We start from the raw sequence: 15,329 nt of genomic DNA on the forward strand, positions 1-15,329 counted from the left end.
CCAATATTTTCATATGCATTTTAAGAAGAAATCCATCAGTGGATCACCTACCAGTGTTTTTGGAAAAAATGCCTGCACTTTTTCTGTTTCATTTATTTGTATCTGCCTAATTCCTGTCCTGTTCTTGGCTATAGAAAATATATATGAATATAAGAAGGAGAAGGAAGAAAGAGAATGAGGAATTTTTCAAACATGTATATTATTTGTGATAATCAATCAATAAATCAATACATAGAGGTAGATATATAAATATACTATTAATTGATGGCTCATAGATTATTTTATCAATCCACCACTCAAACTGATACAGAAATTACTTTTGTGTGTGTTGATGAGTAAGAACTACATTTTCTCAATGTAGAAAAGAAGTAGAACTTATTTACTTTAATTTAATTCTCTAGAATTCTAGCGTTTTGTTTGTTTGATTGTAAATCCCACACTTTTGAAGCTATTGGTCTTATCCACTAGAAAAATCATCCACAAGGAACTTGGGGAAAAAAATGTGCTCCTCTCTGCTAAGAACAGTTTTTAACTGCCTCTCTCTCTATCCTCTTGACAGATGGAAGTTTCAATATGACAAACCTGTTGTTAGTATGTTTCACATCTAATATTAATCATTTGTTCACATATGCCTGCAGGCCAGCTCATTGAACTGCAGATAGTTCTATCCTTTAAATATAGTTTGCTGTATGATATGATGAAGGAAAAATAAAAGGTACAATTATGAAATTTGTTATTTTCTTTGGTGGGAGGGGTTCAGTGTTTCAGACTGAACATATGTCTTCACAAATACTATGCAAGTACTCTAATATTGACCTACAAACCAAGCCCTCATGCTCAAACCTTGTTGCACATTATGGTGGATCTTACGTTTATATTTCAATCATAAAAAACATTCTGTGCTTACATTGATTATTCTTCAACTTTTTTGTTGTTGCAAATTTGTGGCTTATATCATGGTTTTGTTTGTTTAGCAATAGCTTCTATGAAAATTGTATTAGCTCTTCTTGAGTGATATTTTATTTCTACAAGTTTTGAAAACTTAATGAGATTGATAATATTTTAACAGATTGACAATTGTTTATCACATAAATGCGTAAAATATACTCAAGGGTCTTGCATGCATAATCAGAATATTAATGTCTGACCTCAGGCATTAATATTAAATTAAAATTGAAAAATACCAGTAAAAATATCCACCCAAGGCCAGAAATGAACAACTGGTGATATTTGTTTCAAGAATAAAAAGTGAAAAGCAGGAACAAAAACTCCAGAGAATTAAAAAGTAACATTGACTTATTTCTTTTTAAAGTTCACCTATATGAAGATCATCTTTTCACCCCGGTCCTTTTAAAAGTATTACTGGAATGGGATAATTGTCCCATGAAAGAACTTTGGACACTTTGGAGAGAAAGCATTGTGTAATGAGAAATTGAAAAGTAAGTATACTCTATATCAATTTGAGTTAACAAGTAATATTTACATAATAACTTTCTCAGTGATTTCCACTTTTAAACTCAAACCAATATGACAATGATAAATATGTTTGCTGTCATTTTTAAAATGGAGACATTGCAGAAAATTATTCATTATTTTATATGAAACCTGGCATGAGTCCCCACTCTTTATAAATATGAAAATGTGGCTGGGGTTGTAACTCAGTGGTACAAGGCTTATTTTACATGTTGAAGACCTGAGGTATACCTCCAGCATGATAAAAAATTGAAACACAATTTTTTTAGGTTAATTAGGATATTAACCTAATTTAATTGACAGATTGTTTTAACCTGATAAATTTAGCTAACAACCGAGTGACATTTTTTTTCACTTCATTTAAAGAGAATAATGCATCAGTTGGACTGAACTTCCTCATCACAGTCAAGCCTATCAATGGCAATGATTTCATTATGCCTTTCCAACCATGAACATGAGGATATAAATGTGTCGATGCTATATTCATAGGGCATTTCCTTTAAAACATATAAATAACAGCTGAAATGCCAAGAATATCATCAGATATGGATTTATACAGAACTGATATTATTAATGTGACTGAAGTCAACATGTTTATACTGAGGGGCTTCACAGATGATTTTTAAATTACAAGTCATCTTATTTTTACTATTTCTAGGAATCTATCTTCTCACTCTGATAGGGAATTTAGGACTGGTTTTACTGGTAATAGTGAATTCTCAACTCCACAACCCCATGTACTATGTCCTCAGTGTTTTGTCATTCTTAGATGCCTGCTATTCTACAGTTGTTACCCCAAAAATGTTGGCCAATTTCCTGGAAACAATTAAGTCTATTCCATATGCTGGATGTGTAACACAAATGCTTCTCTTTGTGACATTTGGGACCACATAATGCTTTCTTTTGGCTGCAATGGCTTATGACTGCTATGTAGCCATCTACAACCCACTTCTCTATTCAGTGAGCATGTCACCCAGAGTCTATGTGCCACTCATTATTGCTTCTTATGTTGGTGGCTTTTTACATGCTGTTATACACACAGTATCCACATTTAGCCTGTCCTTCTGTGGATCAAATAAAATTAGACATGTATTCTGTGATAAAACTCCACTACTTATTATTTCTTGTTCTGAAACTAGCATAAACCAGCTTCTACTCTTCTATTGTGTGGGCTCTATTGAAATAGCCACTATCCTCATTGTCTTAGTCTCCTATGGTTTCATTCTTTTGGCCATTCTGAATATGAATTCTGCTGAAGGGAGGCAAAAAGTGTTCTCTATTTGTGGTTCTCACATAAGCGGAGTGTCCATTTATCATGGAACAATCCTCTTCATATATGTGAGGCCAAGTTCCAGTTATTCCTTGGAACATGACATGGTAGTGTCAAAATTTTACACTATTGTGATTCCCATGCTAAATCCTATCATATACAGTTTGAGGAACAAAGATGTAAAAGAGGCAATGAAAAAATTATTTCAGAGAAATTGCCTTAAAAATAAAGTACAGTTTTAAATTTGAGTACACCTGTAAAATATATTGATAATAAACTTGTTCTGTCAGAAAGCAGAGAAAATCTTCATTCTGCATAATGGGGCTTATATTCCAAAAATATTTCCAAATAAATCATTGTTTTACTTCCAATATAACATGTTAGAAATGTCATCATATTTCTTTCCTTCACAGGTCTATGACTATATTTAAGTTCATCTATATTATTTAATCATTGGTATACATGGAATGTTGTTGGTGGTGTTTCTATAACATCTTTTTCATGGACTAAACTGAAATGATTTCCTCAAGATACTATGGACTGAAGTGTCCCCCATCGGTTATGTTCCAGGATGAATTTAATTCCTCATTCTTTAATTCCTCTCCTATGAAATGTTGCTGAAATCACCCAATTTATCTTCATATAGTTAATCAAATTAGTTGCTTGTACATTATTTTGACCTCTTTGACTTGAAACTATAGATTGTCCTCCCATTATTAAAGCATTTGCTTTCCACTGTCAAATCACAGAAATTAATTAGCTTCATTCTGAAACTTTAAAATTTTAATTGATAGTACATAATAATGTTTATTGAATGTATATTCAAGTATCACCAAAACAAAAATATAGCATAGATTATTATCTATGGAACAACCTAATGCCGCTCCAACATTTGAATGGAGAACCGACTTTTATGCTATGATCATTGCTCATATGTTACAAGTCCTTACTGAGTTCGGATTCTGTCTTTGTAGTCTTTGTATGAGAAATGACCTTGCACTTTTTATCATTGCACAAAGTGTATGCTCATTGAAAAAGACCCAGGAAATAGAAACAATCACATTTTGCTTAAGCTTAAACATCTTTTTGGTTTATTTATTTTCTGTATTTATTTTCATTCCAAAATTTCTTTACATGAAGAGATATTAAGATGAGACTAAAAAGAATTAACCTAGAAGGTAACACACACACACAGGAAATCAATATGAGTCAATGCCCTGTATAGCTATCCTTATCTCAACCAGCAAAAACCCTTGTTCCTTCCTATTATTGCTTATACTCTCTCTACAACAAAATTAGAAATAAGGACAAAATAGTTTCTGCTGGGTATTAAGGGGGTGGGGGGTAGAGGGAGGGGGCGGAGTGGGTGGTAAGGGAGGGGGTGGGGGCAGGGGGGAGAAATGACCCAAGCCTTTTATGCACATATGAATAACAAAATTTAAAAAAAAAAAAAAGATGAGACTTGTTTATTGATGGAAATATATCTCTGAAAGGGTGATATTTTTGTATCTGTATAGGGAAAATTACATCAAACATATCAATCAAATTGACTTCCTTTAAGAGTTAATTTAACAACTGTGTGATTAATATTCAGAATAATTTCCAGTAGTTCAGTTTCTAAATTCTTTGGATTCATTATGCAGTAGCCACAAAACTCTATTTGAAAAAGTAAATATTTATCAAAAGAACCTACCCTCAAATTTCCTTAAAAACTGAGCTAAGCCAGGAGTGGTGGAATATGTCTGTAATCCAAGATACTCGGGGGGACAGATATAAAAGGATTATGGTTAAAGGCCATCCCAGGTAAAAAAGTTAATAAGACCGTATATCAAAAAATTAGCTTGACATTGTGGCTCATGACTGGTATACCAACTGTGCTGGGGGGGGGGCAGTATGTGATCATAGCCCAAGCCAAAGCTGGAGCTTCTATCAGAAAATAATTAAAGCAAAAGATTTGAGGAATGGCTCACATGGTAGAACACTTGCCTAGCAACCTTGAAGTCTTGAGTACAAATAGCAGTGGTAACTCCCGTGAAAAGTCCAATTTCCAGAGACAAAATACTTTCATTGGAGGCAAGATTTTATCTTATTTAATCAAGCCCTTCAAAGCCACAACATCTTAAAATGTATGTATAATTTATATAATATTTTAGGGAGTGTTTTATGGAAGAAAGGAATTATCTACTTAAAAACATTTTGAATATTTTTCTTATGAAAAAAATTATGCAACTTTCTAAGATTATGTTTTAGGTTTTCAAATTTGCTTAGGAAATATATTAGCTAATCTTATTCAGTTAATCATGGGTTTTTAAAAAAAAATTCTTCAAATTATCAAAAATAATCATTATCTTAGAAAGGAGAATGTGGGCAAAGGGAACTAAGATAATTTAATTTACATGTATAATTGTCCGTTTAATATGTTTAAACAAATTCAAAAGGAATCCATGTCCTGGTAATCTGTAATAACATTCCAGTATTCCCCTTTTAATGCCAGCATCACTGAAACCAAATAATGGGGGTTGTCAGTCTGAATCATGTGCTACTTGTCCATGTCAACATAAAATAATGGAACTATTAAATAATAAGGTTGATAACATGTGATTCTACATATCTTAGCTCAATTTTACTTTCCTTGGAAATAATTCTTCCTGGCGCTGATGGCTCACACCTGTAATCCTGGCTACTCAAGAGGCAGAGATCAGGAGGATTACGGTTCAATGCCAGACCAATCACATAGTTTTTCAAGACCTTATCTTATAAAAACGAAACACAAAAAATATCTGGTTGAGTGGCTCAAATGATAGGAGCTCTTACCTAACAACTATGAGGTTCTGAGTTCAAACCCCAAATCCACCAATAAATAAAATAATAATTCTTTAACTTCTATTGTCCTCATGTGACCTCTTTTTCTTATCACTTGACCATTGGTATTATTTTTTTGAGTACTTGATTTCCATTTAGACCTACCACAGTACTGACACTATAATGTATCCCTGTATCCTCATAATTTTATGCGTAGGGTGTGAAATTTACCTGGAACATATGATTTACTGAAGAAAATATTTACTAAAAAAATGAAGAGCCCATGATTGAGTTGCTTAGTTGCTTAAATTGTTCAATGTGCTTAAAAGTTTCAATGGGCCTAGAAGGATTTTTTTCTGTTCATTCAATATTCTTTTTGTTTTCTGCTTTTATTTATTTATCATTTATTTTGGAGGGATGTAGGTTTGAAACTCAGGGCTTCACATTCGCAAAGCAGGTACTCTACCACTTTAGCCACAACACCACTCCTCAATATACTTTTAAAGTTGTTCTCACTCTTGCAGATTATTTTTCACTCATCTGCTAACTCAACTCCCTTTTCCACAGTCACCAGTTCAGCTTTAATCTTTTTTTACAACAGCTAAATGTTCAGAGGGAGAATTTGAGGGGTTAGGAACACAATACAAGGTCTGTGACCTTGGCTTGCTGAATATATTTACATTAAGCACTTCAGAGCAAAGTCTCTCTGATCTTCTCCAATGTTCATTTTTTTCTGCTCCTTTCTCCTCCATGGAAGGTAAGAGATTAGAATTTGTCTTTTCCAAGTGGGGTCATCAAAATGAGGAGGCTTCTTCACCAAACCAAGTCAGAAAACACACAAAAACATCATTATGAATTTCTACCAATATTCTGTATACAAGCTAACCATTAATGAATTCTCTGACCCATCTTGTCTGAAAGTAAATAATCTGATGCTCATTACAGAAATGCCCTGACTTATACAAAAGGAAAGAAAGAAAAAAGGAAGGAAGGAAAGGAGGGAGGGAGGGCGGATGGGAGGGAGGTAAGGAAAAAGAAAGAAGAAAGGGAGAGAGACAGAGAAAGAACAAAAGAAAAGAATGAATAAGTGAAAGAGAGAGAGAAAGAGAGAAAGGAACAGGAAGGTAGAAACAGAGAAAAGAGAACAAGAAAAAGAATGAATGAAATAAAGAGAATCAGAAAGAAAGAATAGAGAAATAGAAAGAAAGTAAGAAAGAAAGAAAGAAAAAGAAAAGAAAGAAGTGAAAGAGAGGCAAGAGGAACCTGACAGACATACCCTCTGTAGGTCATATCTACATCTTTATGAAACATAAAGATGAAAACAGGCAACATTCCCTGGGTCATTAGGTCTTCATTCTTACAAGTACTTGTATAACATAAAACTTTTGTGAAGTACATTTGAATGCTTTCTCAACTAAACTGTTTAGCCAGTTTTATCCTTAGACCTATCTAGAAACTCTAGGCAAACAATTGTATAAATTCTTTAAATAGATTATTTTGTGTGATCTTCATAGCAACTACCATGGCAGGTTTTTGTTTTCTCTTTTTATCACAGATGAGATAAACATGAACAAATATTTTAATTGGCTCAAAGTTCCAGAGCTGTTAAGAGTGATGTCAGTATCAAAAGTAAGCTGTTTTGTTACATTGTTGCTGCCTTTAAGCTTGTTACACATAGTATGAAATGATTCACTGATCTCACTTTGTAATTTACTTGCAACTAAAAAAAAAAAAAGAATGGCTGAAAGTCTTCATTCAGTCAAGGGCAGAAGTAAAACAAAAAGGAATGCATTAAAAACTTTTGGATCAGTGACTTTAGATAGCATAAGCCTTACCATTCTGCATAGAATTTACAGTTTCTGAGCTTGGGTGATGAAGGATGGATATAATCAATGTACATTACATGTATGTATGAAAACAGCATAATGAAATCTACCAAAAAAGTTAAATAAAGGAAAGAGATGGGAATGAGTGAAAAGAACATATAATAGAGGGGGTAATCTGACCAAACACAATATATGCACATATGGAAATATGACATTGAAATCCCTTTTACAATTAATATATGCTAATAACTTTTAAATGAAGCAAAGAATTTAGATGAATAAGAGCAGAAAAGATGAGATTAGGAAGATCTATCTTCATTTTCAGGTTTCATTACCTTTCAAAAGTAAAGAATAGAGATAATTCACTGTTAAGAATGATGCAAATATTTAAAATTATAGCAAAGAATAAGATTTAAGGGATTATAGAACATGCATTTCTACACATGATAGAAACTGAATCTCATTTTATCCATGCACTATTTCAAAAAATCATAAAATCTAAAATGTAGCAGTTTTCTGTGAGCCTAATCCAGTGTTGACCATGCATGCACCCAAATAATCTGAAATTCAAGGAAAGAGAAGAGGTTTTCAAAAAGAAATAGAGGACACAAATTATTTCATTTTAGAAAATAGAAAATGTTAGAATGGGTGGCCATCATACAGGTATGTAAAAACGACTCAGATACATTTTAAAGAATTGTTAAAGTCAACTATAGGTACTTGAAAAGTTAAGACTCCTGAAATAAAAGAGACATTTCCATTCTTTATGGTAATGATTAAGAAACTAAAATTGTATCAATACACATGGTCCTGATAGTTTTAAAATAAAATCATTAACAATTACTTGAAGAAAGTTCTAGGAGAGATGGTAAACAACATGCAAGAATATGCCAGAAATATCATGGATTCTATAACTACATCCATTTAAATCCTGGAAATAAACATGAATATACACAAACACATTCATAAAAAAGAAACAATGAAATCTTTCAATGGGCTCATCAGTAGAGTTAATTCAGATTAGGAAAGAATATGTGAACTTGAAATAAGGCAGATTTAGGCAAGTATATTTTCTTTTCTCAATAAGTGGAATCTTATAAAACAAGATGACATGAAAGTGGAAGGAAACCTTTAGAAAATCTGAAGTATATGAATGGGACAATAGGAAAAGGTAATGAGAGAGGATGTGAACCAAATGTATGCACGTATAAAAATATCACAATGAAATTAATTATTCTGTATTAAAATTATTTCTCTATATAATATATCAAGTTCATATTTAATAAAAAGAACTTACTATGTTTATTTATGAATAAAGAATATGATAGAGTAGCATGTGACTGTAGTTTCATGATTTGGATTTCTCTTGATCTCAAGAATTTAATACAGACCAGGGAAACAAGGCAACACCAAATCTTAGAAATAAAATATTAGAATATATTATTCAAAAAAAATTATGAAACTGGAAAATATTTAAGATCAACTGATAAATCTCAATGCTGATAAATTAAGTTAGGTAGAAAACTGTGAAGGCATTTAGAGGAAAAGACAAAGTATATGGAAAAGAAAATGGCAAAAGATTATAGCAGATGCAATAAGAAACTGTCTATTACTGGAATTATTGGTGATTAATATTTATAGTAGTGAAAGACGAGTATTAACACAGATTATAATATCCATTTAAATGAAATATCTTGAAAATAGATCAAAAAAGATAAAGTCTTTTTCAGGAAAATTAATTATGCACACAAACACAAAATCATGCATATGAGAACTTATGTCAAGAGAGCTTATAACCATCATGGCTGGGATTCAATTATTTTCCAAGAATAAGAAGTATGGTAGTGGAAGGAAACAGGTTTATAAAAAGAAAGAGCAAGGAAAATGTGAACATGAAGATAAATATAACAAATTTTAGAAATTTTAATTTCCTTGACACAAATACCTAAAGAAAAACTATATAAAAGCATTTGAGATTCACCATATGCCAACACATAAAATTTATGACAGGTATAGCACAAATATTGGAAAAATAGCATTGGATTTTCACCACCAAGTCTTTACTAAAAGTTACACTAAATATGTAAACTTTAATATGTTAAACCTCCATTTTATAGTCCAAGTAAACCAAAGAGAAGAGAAACTCCAAGAGTTAGTAATATCAGCAATGAATGAAGGAATGCCAGTACGGGTACCACAAACATTAAAAGAAAATATATTATAACAATACTTTCCTTAAAAATTTGTAATTATTACCTGCAAACAGGACTAATTTGAAATCTTTCTTTTCCTATTTCTATCACTAAAAATTTCTCTTCCTTGCCTTACTGCTCTAGCTAAGAACTCAAGCACTATATTGAATAAGACTGGAAAAAGTGGGCACACTTTTTGCATTAATAATTCATAGAAAATGATTTTCATGTTTTCTGCATTTGGTATAATGTTGGCTATTGGTTTGACATAGATAGCTTATATTTAGCTTATATTGGTTTAGGTGTGCTGTTTTTGTTGCTAATATCCTCAGGACTTTCATCATGTGGGTTGTTGAAGCAAAACAAACTTTGTCAAAAGCTTCTTCATCATCTATTGAAATAATCATATGATCTTTATCCTTCATTCAATTTATGTACAGCAATACTTTTGTTGACTTTTATATGCTAAAACATCTTGGAATCCCTCGAATCCAGCAAATTTGATTATGGATTATAATCATTCTAGTAGTTTGTTTAATTGATTTTGCAAGTAATTTATTGAGTTCTTGGGTACCTATGTTTGTCATGGATATTGGTCTATAGGGTTTTGTGGTTGTCATGATAACTGTGTTACTTACTTTATCCACTTTTGGTATTAGGGTAATACTGGCTTCATAGAAAGAGTTTGGAAATACACTTCCCTTTCTACATTATGCAATCATTTTTGACGTATTGCTCTTAAATCTTACGTAAAAGTGTTTTAGAATTTAGCTGTGAAGCTGTCTTATCCTGAGATTTTCATTGTGGGGAGATTCCTTATTACTATTATAAACTCACTGCTCATTATATGTCTGTTTAAGGTTTATATCTTCAGTTTAATTTAGTAAGTCAAATGTGCTTGAAATTATTCATTTCTTTTAAGGTGTTTTGAATGAAAATTTTCAAAATATTCCCAAACAATCATTTTGATTTTATTGATAAAAGTTGAAATATCCTTTTTTGTCTCTCAAGTTATACATATATTAAAACAATATGATTCTCTATTTAAGGGACAGTAAAAGCTCTAGCAGAAGTTCTTACAGCTGCTCAACATTTTCAGCAAAGTGGAGGAAACAAAATTAAATATGAAAATCACTAAGTTTTCTACATATTGATAATGAACATATTACAAAAGAAATTAGGACAGTCATCCCCACCACCATATCCTGAAAAAGTACCTAGGAATCAACCTATCTGAGGAGGAAACCTAACTATACAATAAAAACTATTAATCACTGTAGAAAAAAAACTGAAGAAGAAATTAGAAAATGGTAAGACCTCCTGTGTTCATGGATTATCAGAATTGCTATTGTGAAAATGGTTACATTACTGAAAGCAATCTACAAAGTCAATGGAAAACCCACCAAAATCCCCATATTCCTCACCAAAGCAGGAAAAAATCCAAAAATTCACTTGGAAGCACAAACCCTCCCCCCATCATCCAAAGCATTCCTGTGCACTACAGCTGGAGGTATAGTGAAAGCTGAATTAAAATTATACTAGAGTCCAATAAGGTAAACAGCATGGTCCTGGCAGAAAAACTGATATGTAGAACAAAAGAAAATAAGAGGGGACCCAGAAATAGGCCCATGCAGTTACATCTGATTCTCTTATGTTTTTATTCACATGTGCATACATTATTTGGGTCATTTCTCCCCCCTGCCCCCTCCCCTACCCTCTCCCCTCTTCTCCCCTCATTTCAAGGCAGGTCATGTTCTGCCTTTATCACTAGTTTTGTTGAAGAAAAGAGACAAGGAAGACAAAGTGTTTGACACAAGTTCTAAAATCTATGTTGTAGAAAAGACAGCTTCTTCAACAACTGGTGTTTGGGAAACTGGATACCCATATTTACTGTACTCAATTTAGTTCTCTACCTCTCATCCTATACAAAATCCAAGTATAAATGAAGCAAAACCTTAATATAACAAGACCTTTAAAATACTATAAGAAAACTTTAGATAAAATAACTCAAGATGTAGGCATGAGCAATGACTTTCTGAATGGGAATTTAATAGCTTAGGAAACAAAGCAATAACTAAAAACTAAAAAGCTTCTGCATGGCAAAAGCAACAATTAGAGTTCAGAGACAGATAAAAAACACAAAGATTGCACATTTTATCTTATATGCAGAATATAGACCTAAAAAATAATGTGACATAATTTTTAAAGGAAGACTGGAGGGAGGCACCATCAGGATGGCAATTGGGAAAGATGAGTGTGATGGGGGATGAATATGATTGAAGTACATTGTATATGTATGAAAAGAGCTTAATGAAAAACAGCATAACATAAAAAAACTGCTTTTAAATGGGGGTAGGAAAAATGGGAATTAAGGAGTAATAGAGAGGTAAATTCTATGAAAGTACACTACATTCATGTATGGAAATATCATTCTGAAATAACATAGCACTGTTATTTTACACTAAGAAAAAGAAAAACAAGAGACAGTGTATGGATTGAGAGAAAGATCTTTGCCAGTTAATTATATGTTGAGGAATTAATGTGGAGAACATATAAAGAACTCCAAAAATAAACTAAAAGACCAAATAATTCAATCAATAAATGCCCAAATGAAGTCAACAGACAGTTCTCAAAAAATTCATGAACTATCAAATGATAGTTCTATTTTTAGTTGTTTTAAGGCCCTCCATGTTGCTTTCCATAGCACTTGTGCTAATTTACATTTTAAAAAGTTAACAGTCTTAGCCATCATGGAAATGAGAACCAAAAGCATTGATAGTCTCTCACACAAAAGTCAGAACATCTATCATCAAGAAAACAAAGAATAAAATGCTGGAGATGATACAGACATAAAGAAACACTTTATTTTTATCAGAATATACTGGTTGTACAGGAGGATACATTGGAATATTTACATATGCACTAACAAAATGTCTTAGTTAGCCCTACCCCCTAGGTTATTTTCCCTTTACCTCCCTTTCCCTAGTTAGAACAATTTCAACAGGTTTTATTTTTCTGTTTTCATGTATGAATGCAAAATACATACACTATAAGACTTGTTCTGCCTTTCCTTATGTCCACCCCTCCCACTGGTACCCACTCCTGAAAAAAGACAGGATTTACACTCCGGTTCTTCAATTTTTTTGTAAAGTGTATGTGGGTAGACTAAGGGAGTTTCACCTTGGTATTATAACATGCTTTAATCATATAACCCCATCATTACTCACTCTTTCTCTATCACCATGCTCCCCTAATATGCAGTAGTTTATGGAAAATTATGTTAGTGTATATTCATATACTCACATATAGATGAGCTGTTTCAATGTTTTTCATTCTCTGACATTTTGGCCCCCCTCATCCTTCCTGTTACACCCTAAGACAAATACACTAAAACAATCTGGTTTTGTCTCTCAATATATATGTATGTTAATAACTTAGAGGTCTAGCTCCCACATTTGAGGGAAAACCTGTGATCGTTCATTTCTTCATTGTGATTGTTCTGGGTTGGGTACACTGTAGCATTTACAAAGTCTCTTACAATGTATCATATACATCACTTGAATTTACCCCTCCACTGCTCTCCTTCATCCCTCATCCCCCCTTTTTGAGCATTGCTCACTTCACTTAACATGATCTTCTCCAGTTTTATTGATTTACCTGCAAATAACATTAATTTCATTTTTGTGCCTGAATAAATTCCATTGTGTATATATACCACATTTTCTTAGTCCATTCATCAGTCATGGGGCACCTGGGTTGTTTCCCTAGCTTGACTCTTATGAATAGTCTGCAATAAACACAGACATGCAAGTGGCTCTACTATATTCTGCAGCACATTCCTTCAGATATATGCTCATGAAGGGTATCACTGGATCAAATGATAGTTCTATTTTTTAGTTGTTTGAAGGACCTCCATGTTGCTTTCCATAGCAGTTGTGCTAATTTACATTCCACCAACAGTGTAGGAGTATTTTTTGGTTTTGTTGTTTATGATAACCATTTTGATGGTGTGGTGAAATCTCGGTATTGTTCTGATTTGTATTTCCATTAGAGCTAAGGTGTTGAGCACACATCTCACAAACTGTTATTTCCTTTACACCACATTCTTCTTCATTCTCTATGTAATACATTTTCTATGTATTTGAGAAAATTTAGCCAAAATCACAATCTTATATCAGCAGCTCTAGATAATATTTACAATATACATTTATGGATAATAGCTATATTTCTTTATTCTGTGCTTTCTTTAGCACAAAAAGTAAGCATATTTGATTATAGGAGAATAATATTATGCAAAATGAATTATAACAGTATGGCAATGAGTAGTGGGCTCTAGGATAAATTCTCTGTTTTCAAATGTAAGTTCATTGTAACACTAGGGGAAATATCATGAAAAAGTTCTTTGATTTCTCTCCATTCCAGTTTAATCATGTAGAAAACATAGCTACAAAATACACTTAAAGAGGAAGGGTTGAGGTAGATTCCAAATTTATTTTTTGAATACAGTACCTTATCCTGATTGAATTGATTAAAATCTGTATGATATAAATAAAATTCAAGGACAATTCTTATGCCTTTGCTGAAACATAAAAAAAAATGGCTTTCAATGGCATAAGACTAAAATTAAGCAAAATAGTCTTTGAGGGCTATAACATATATAATAGATGCATATATCAAAAGGAAAGACACTGTGTAGCTACCTTTATCCCAAACAAGCTAATATGTTATGTTTTTTATTTTCTCTTTTCTCTTTTTTGTTCTACAAAATTGGAGAACTAGAGGGCAGAACAAGTCCACCCAGGGAGGGATAACTAGCAACAATGGGAGAGGGGAGGTGTTGGGAAAAAGGGGTAGGATGGTAAATATAGTGCAAAAAATGTGTACACCTATAAGTAAATATTAAAAAAAGATACTGTTGAAACTACTTCAGGAATTGGGGTAGGGAGGGATGAAGGAGAATGGTTGAGGAGATGAATTCATGTATGATATGTTTGATACATTGTAATAATTTGTGTAAATGCCACAAAGTACCCTCACCCAGAAGAACCATAAAAGAAAAAAAAAATTTGTACGTATAATTCCCACGTGCCAGGAAACTTGTTAAACATCAAATATGAAACCTTAAAGTGACAGAGATTAACATGAGAACGGGATCAGGAACCAGTGTAAAGAGCAATTAGAGATGAATCAACATAGGTTGTAACACATGGGTACATGAAAACAGTGCTAGGAATCTTTCTGCATAGCTATCCTTAATTCCACTAGCAAAAACCCTTTGTCTTCCTTATTATGCTTATGTCTTCTCTTCAACAAAATTAGAGATAAGGGCAGAAAAGTTTCTACCTGGGGGGGGGGAATGGTGAGAGAAGGGGCAGGGGGGAGAAATGACCCAAACAATGTACGCACATGTGAATAAATGAAAACTAATGAAAAAAAATCAAATATGGAAAAGACCTAAAAGCATATATTAAAGCGAACACAGTGGTTGTGGGAGACTTTAACACCCCATTATCATCAATAGATAGGTCATCCAAACAAAAAATCAATAAAGAAATCCAAGATCTAAAATATACAATAGATCAAATGGACCTAGTTGATGTCTACAGAACATTTCATCAAACTTCTACACAATATACATCCTTCTCAGCAGCCCATAGAACCTTCACCAAAACAGATCATATCCTAGGGCACAAAGCAAGCTTCAGCAAATATAAGAAAATAGAAATTATACCGTGCATACTATCTGATCACAATGCAGTAAAAGTA

General features: G+C 32.7%; 1 pseudogene; it reads left to right on the forward strand.

The window, feature by feature from the left end:
* Positions 1-1,997: 1,997 nt before the first annotated feature.
* On the forward strand, positions 1,998-11,105 carry LOC141416952 (olfactory receptor 5T17-like; annotated as a pseudogene).
* The last annotated feature ends 4,224 nt before the right edge of the window (positions 11,106-15,329 follow it).

Source organism: Castor canadensis, chromosome 1 (assembly GCF_047511655.1).
Source record: "Castor canadensis chromosome 1, mCasCan1.hap1v2, whole genome shotgun sequence".
NCBI classification, from domain to species: Eukaryota; Metazoa; Chordata; class Mammalia; order Rodentia; family Castoridae; genus Castor; species Castor canadensis.